Here is a 6975-nt window from a genome sequence, read left to right as displayed (position 1 = left end):
GACTGGGTCCAACTTTTCTTGAGCACACTCGTTATACTGGTTAGGTTGGAGCATAAGTGCAAGTCTTCATTGGGAAAGAAGAGGGACCTGTCTCCATGTACCATGTCAGTGGTTTTCTGCCCCACTTTCCTCCATTTCAATGCAGTTTCTTCTGTGTTTGTTTTCGCTATAATCCTCCACTCATCAGTATCCCAACATCCATCATCCAGGAGGACCCGATTTCACACTTATTGGCTCACAGTGGTAAAAGATAAAACATATATTTGAAAGACCCTAATGCATACACCCTGAAGTCATTATTGCAACTTCCTCTGTTAGCCCAATTTTTCTCCTCAAGTAAACAGAGTGTTGTGAGTGCTGAGTTTCACATATGAGACCACTGTGAACATGTACAGCCTATTTTTGGAATCACAAAGTATATTAATTAAAATATTTCCTCTTCCTTTCAGTGAGAGCTGGAGAAACCTCTGAAAGAGCAGGAGACCTAAGAGAACATGGAGGTATAGTGGTGCCTGTGGATGGAACAGGCCTCTGTGGACTTGGTCTGAGGATGGACCCTGCCTGGGATGACTACTTCTGGACATGAGTGGCGATTCAGTAAGATAGGATGTGACCCTCCACCACTGGGTTATTTGTGTTGGTTCATCCAGGGCCATTAGATTTTCACACAGAGGAAGTGCTGAGGGCTGATGCTGTCTTGGGTGACAAGTGTGTGATGGGAAGGACTTGGGCACAGCTGGATTTTGCTCTGTGGACACTGGGGTCAGGAGGCTGAGCCTGCAGAGCTGACTGATGATATTTGTAGCAAGAGGAGGGCTGGGTCTCCTGGTGGACAAGTGCAGTTCAGGATTATTTGGGGAGCTCCTCAAAGAATGTGGTGGGATTCTGATGATAGAAGCAGTGAGGCCTAAAGAGGGTAAAGGATAGGCACCTGGTGAATGACAGGGTTAACATTAATGCTGGAGGAGAACTGAGAGGCGGAAGGTCATGAAGGGAGCTGAGGAATCCTGAACTACTCATGGTCCAGTGTTCAGTGAAGAGGGTACGTGGGGAGGGAAGTAATGTTAAATTCCATGATGTTTCCATGCCTTATATTTTTTTCCTTTTGTTTCTTGGTTGTGTGTATGTGTTTGTGAGTGTGTGCTGGTACCAAGGCTTTATCTCAGTGCTTTTTTCCTTAATTCTCTTTCTGTTTCCTTTTCCCTCAATTTTCTCTTTCATCTTTCCCCACCTTTCCCCCTCTCTACCATCTCTCATTCCTCCTCTTCCTCTACCTCATACTGTCTCTTAGTCTACTTTTCCTTCCCCTCATCTTCCTCTTTTCTTACCTCACTTTTTCTTCCTGTTCTTAAATCTGTCTCTAACTCTGTCCATTTCTCTGTCTCAGTCTTTCTTTTTCTTTCTCTCTTTCAATTTGCATGTTCATGCCTGGTGATCTTCACTTGAGTCACACCTCCATGTCTGTATTTTTCTAGTTAATTGAAGATGGAGTCTTCTCAGACTGGCTGTAACTGCAATCCAGGTATCAGCTTCTAGGATAGTTAGGATTACAGAGCCTCCAGCATCAGGCAATGCACTTGACTTTGCTCATCTCCTGTGGCACAGGTTGGTGTCTCTGTTGTTATGAAAGGGATTTGTGTACTTATCTGTCACTGACACACAGCTTTGTCAGTGACACATTAAAAATGGGTGTGGAAGTTAGGTGGTGTTAGTCTGCTGTGCAGAATGGACAGGGAGAGGACATGTATAGTGTAAGTGTATCAACTATCAACACCCTTAGAATATCAGAACATGTGCACACTCAAGGACATGTGCACCCCCATTTCCTAGTGAAACAGCATGATTGAATAGCAGCTTCCTTCTATCTTTACCAAGATGTCTCAGAAGCACACAAGCAGATGGCTGCTCAGGAATTCCTCTGGAAATCAGCCTCCTTCAAACCCAACCTGATGTGCACGTCGAGAGGGAATTAGGAAGGAAAATGTGCTCTTTTCTTCCTTCAAGTTCAGCTCTCAATGCAGAGCTAGATGTGTCAGAAATGATCTCCTCTTAGTGATGTAGAGACTTCCAGGAGACAAGGCCTTGCTGCCCCAATAAGTGCAGCTGAGGCTCAGAGTGAGGGAGTGGACTTCAATTCACATCTGTGGGTTTGGCTTATGAGGCTAGTGTCTTGTATTCCTAGTGCAGTAGAGAGTGTGCCTCATTGCCGCTGTGATTTCAGTGTTGGGTTGCATTGTGGAGATTGGGGAAAGGGGCAGTATGCCAAGCAGGAGGCAAGTCATTTTATGATTCCATGCCAGCCTTGTCTTAAGGGGCAAGATGAGTTTTCTGTCCAAAACTCAGGTCTACCTTTGACTTTTCAATGGATGGTCTGATGCACAGGCATGCTAGAACACCTTTATGGAACAGCTGCAGTTCATTTGGCTCAGCAGGTGAAGGAGACAGGACCAAAAGTTGGCCCAGAGAATGAGGCTACCACCGCTTAGCCAGAATATCACACAGACCATTATGAAGGCTTCTAGCCAGCAGGACTGGATCAGGGCTGGAGGAAAGACTTGGAAGAACTGAAGAGGGAGGAGCCAATGTGGGATGGAAAGGCTTCCCAGAGGAGGAGCAGGGGAGCTGGTGTGTGCATTCCATCTCCATGTGTGAGATTGAGGCACAAAAGGCTTCAGGCAAAGGATAAGGAAACACAGGTGAGGAGACCATGAGGCAAGGGTGAGAAGGGCTGTGGAGGGGAATCTTGAGAAAGTAGTGGGAAAGAGCTTTGACCATGTGCAGCAAGATACTTGTCAAATACGTGTGTGAGGGAATCAGTAGGCCTTCATTCAATGGATATTTACTGAGTGACCACAGGGTGAGAGACATCATGCTGAAGACTTACACAATGCTGGGAATAGCACAAAAGTATCTCTCCTTGTGAGTTTTAACTCAAGCATGGAGAATGACATTACCCAGATTTACAAAAGTAATAAACAGAATACATCAGAAGGAAGATGTAAGGAAGAAAGAATGAGTAGGATGAGTAGTGGGAATACTGTGTGTTTGTATGCTTGTGTGTGTGTGCATGCATGTGCATAAGGTTGTATTTTTGAGCAGGGTATCATAAAGTAGACCTTTTTGGTGGGGGGGTGAGGATGGGACAGTATGTGGGAGTGAGCAGCTGGGTGTCTGGGGAAGAGCATTCTAGGCAGTAGAAATAGTAGCTACTTGAGAGAATGAGTTAGGAATGTCATTTGTGTCCAGGATTTGGAGATTAGCCAAAGTAAAAAAATGAAAGAATGAAAAGAAAGGAATGAAGAAAAGAAGGGAGAAAGGAAGCCTGGCATAGGTGGCTCCAACCTTTAATCCTAACTAGTCAGGAAGCTAAGTCCTGAACATCGTGGTTCTCAGCCAACTCAGGCAGGAAAGTTCATGAGACTCTTATCTCCAACAAGTTACTTAGAAAAAGCCAGAAATTGCCCTGTGGCTCAAATGGTATAGAGCATTAGTCTTGAGCACAAAGAGTCTCAGGGACAGTGCCCTGGTCCTGAATTCAAGCTCCAGGACTGGCAAAGAAAAAAGAAAGGGAAAAGAGAAGAGAGAAAGTAAAAAAGATTGGTGAAAAAAAAGTTTTAGAATCAAAGGAACTTTTCAGTCTGATCCAATCTGATCATACATTACTGTAGTTTTAAAGAGAAGTAGTGTTTGCCCAGAGTTTTGTAGTTAGTGACCATCAGCGTTCAGGATTATAGAGTACACTTTTAACTTTTAATCCACTATTTTCTCTGAGAATATTTCTCAGTTTAATGCTTCCATTGGTCCCAAAATAGATGACATTATATATTGCTCTGCTTATGCATTATAGTTTTGTGCTCAGCTTTATTTATTTATTTTTTGTCGATCATGATCTCTGGGCCTGAGCGCTGTCCCTCAGCTCTTCAGCTCAAGGCTCTACCACTTGAGCTAAGGGCACCACTTCTGGTTTTCTGGTGATTTGTTGGAGATAAGAGTTTCACGGACTTTCCTACCCAGGCTGGCTTTGAATCACAATCCTCAGATCACAGCCTCCTAAGTACTAGGATTACAGGCGTGAGCCACCGGCGCCCGGCCTCAGTTTTATCTTTGAAGTGAACATTTAAATAGAAAAAAAAATCCTTTTCAAGTTGTTATACCTTACTAAAGAATAAGTTTACCTTATTAAAGGATAAATTTAGTTAATGGAAGCCAATTTGGAAATAAGGAAGAACCGGTTTTTGAACAGGATAATGAAGAAACTTAGCTCCCAATTTGACCTCTAGGTTTTGGATACTTTTTATTGTATGGCAAAATTTTGATCTTGACTATTTTATTACTGTCTCCTTTGTAACCCCATTTGAAACTTGAAAATGATCTTTTGTAATACCAATCTCTTTCTATGAGAATATCTAGAACATAAAAGTTGGTCATTTTTCAAATTATTTTTTTAAGCTGGTCATTTTAAAAGAACCATAGTTGGAAAGCCTCCTTGCTTCATGAAATACCTCAATTCTGAAGATTACATTTTGAAAAGGTTTGGAATATTTAGTTGGGTGCAAGTGGCTTATGTTTGTAATTCCAGCTACTATAATTATGGCTACAAAGCCAGAAGTGGAGATATGGCTCAAATGGTAGAGCATTAGCCTTGAACAAAAAGGTTCGCAAGAATGGGGGTGGCTCTGAGTTCAAGTCCTAGAACTGGCAAACCAAAAAGTTTGTAAATTACACTACTGGCAGTTTAAAAAGCCTTACATATTGTGAAGTGGCCAGTTTATTAGATTTATCAGATCTAACAATACATTGTCTTTCTGTGTCCTGGGAGTCTCCAAGAATTGTATTAATAACTATTATGGAGTTAACAGAGCCTTTTGGAACCAGAAAAGCCTAGAGACAAGCTAAGACAGATAGCTAAGCCTCACTCTACTTTATTCAGTGGCATTCATGCAATGTATTTCCTCATTACTGAATTTATGGAATGCATATATTATAATCTAATGTTTGTGTATACTCTCATCTTTATAAATTACAACTGATATTTGTAGGTTGGACACTCGTGGCTCACACATGTAATTCTAGCTACTCAGGAGGCTGAGAGCTAAGGATAGGTGTTCAAAGCCAGCCCATTCAGGAAAGTTCAGAAGACTCTTATTGCCAATAAGCTACTCAGAAAAAGCTGGAAGTTGCACTGTGGCTCAAGTGGTAGAGTGCTAGGCTTGAGCACAAAGAGGCTCAGGGACAGCACCAAGCCCAGAGATTAAGCCCAGGGTTGGGGAAAAAAAAAGCTAAAGGATAGTGTGTAGGCCATAAGTTCAAGCCCTGGTAACACACACACACACACACACACACACACACACACACACACACACACACAAACACACGAGGTTCCAGGTAGAGAAGGCTGTTTAAACTACACACACACACACACACACACACACACACACACACACACACACACACACACACACAACAGGACCCAGGTAGAGAAGGCTGTTTAAACTAAGATTGACCACAGTATATGAAGAGCCATAAATGGAATACTTTGTTATTGCATATTTGTTTTTGTTTTCAAATAATTATTTAATTAGAAATATTCAGGCCAAGTGGGTAGCATGGAGAGCTGATACAGATATTTGGATATTACAAGATCCAATGCAGGTCTAAATTCGACCTGGATTTTTTAGGCCGATTAACTGTCTACATTAATTTAATTTATTAAATAGTGTCGTGTTCTGCTTTGAAGTGTATAAGCACAACTACAAGAGTGTTTCTGCTGTATTCTGAGTAGATATTTTCACAAAGTGTAGTTTTTAATTTCTTTAACATTTGACAGTGTTTGTGGCAACCACTTTTCCAATAATAACTACAGTGAACACATCTTTACTACTTTCCAGGCTGGGAACCACACAAACGAAAAGGTTATACTTTCAAAAAAAAATAATACATTTTGACCTGATGTAAAGTTTTCCCTAGTCCTGTCTTATTCTACATACACCAAGCAATTATTCTCTAGCTCCCATCATCTAGGAATCCCACATTCAATGCAATACTGATCATATGATTGCTCAGGAACAATTAGATTAAAGGGATAGGGAAGGGCATGGAATGGTGTTGTTTTCTACTCTCCATTTCCTGGAGGTTGGTGGGTAAAGGCTAAAGATTTCAATCCCCCAATGTTTTTTTAATCACTTAGCTATCTAGGGTTTCTACTCTAAGCAATTGCACTAGCATAAATTCAGGTGTTGTTGAAATAAATTCATTATAAATAAAAAGACATTCATATCACTCAGGAAATTCTGAGATTTTTAGGAACTCTGTTCCAGGAATCAAGGACAAAGATCAAACATATTTCTTCTCATACTAATACATATCGCTCTGAGCACTAATTTTACCTATGACTCCATAAAAAGCATACCGTTGCTATACACATTTGATATCAGAAGCAGTAAGTGATTTGCGCATAACCATAAAATTCATAGGTAGTAAGATTTTTAATTTAATTAATCTACCTTTGAAAAAAAGTGTAAAAATCTCTCTCTCTCTCTCTCTCTCTCTCACTCTTTCTCTCAAATCTTCCCCCCTCCATGAGTGGCATGGCCCCTCCTGTTCCTTCACAAGGTATTCTTTTCCTCATCCTCTAGCCCACAGAGCAAACAGGAATGTTGCTCTGGCTGACATGTCCAGCAGTGGTATAACATATTCATTCAAAATCACTTCCAGCAGACATTTCTGTTTTCTACAAACAAATGAGTGAGTATTTGCAAGTTTGATTTTTGTCCCTCTACTTTGTCACAGAATGACAACTTCTTCATATCTGGTATGTCTAGATGGACTAAATGTGGTCTTTGAAAAGGTTTGGAGAACTTGAGAGAAGGCTTTTCATATCAAATCCACAGTGAATCTTCAGGGGATTCTGGTGGGCATATGTGGCTGTCACTCTAGTATTCCTTGGATGGCACCAGCACTACTGTCTTGGCCATG

The 6975-nt window shown here is 41.3% G+C and overlaps 1 long non-coding RNA gene across 2 annotated transcripts in view; it reads left to right on the top strand.

Moving 5' to 3' along the window:
• Positions 1 to 400: 400 nt before the first annotated feature.
• Positions 401 to 6975, top strand: part of LOC138837172 (uncharacterized) — a 28079-nt gene continuing 21504 nt past the window's right edge. For both annotated transcript variants that reach the window (XR_011375213.1, XR_011375212.1), the window contains exons 1-2: positions 401 to 597; positions 1476 to 1605. This is a non-coding gene — a long non-coding RNA (uncharacterized lncRNA). The remainder of the gene's footprint in view (positions 598 to 1475; positions 1606 to 6975) is intronic.

This window comes from Dipodomys merriami, unplaced genomic scaffold (assembly GCF_024711535.1).
Source record: "Dipodomys merriami isolate MVZ:Mamm:240054 unplaced genomic scaffold, mDipMer1.0.p SCAF_2644, whole genome shotgun sequence".
Taxonomy (NCBI): Eukaryota; Metazoa; Chordata; class Mammalia; order Rodentia; family Heteromyidae; genus Dipodomys; species Dipodomys merriami.
This window is presented reverse-complemented; position numbering and strand designations above follow the sequence as displayed.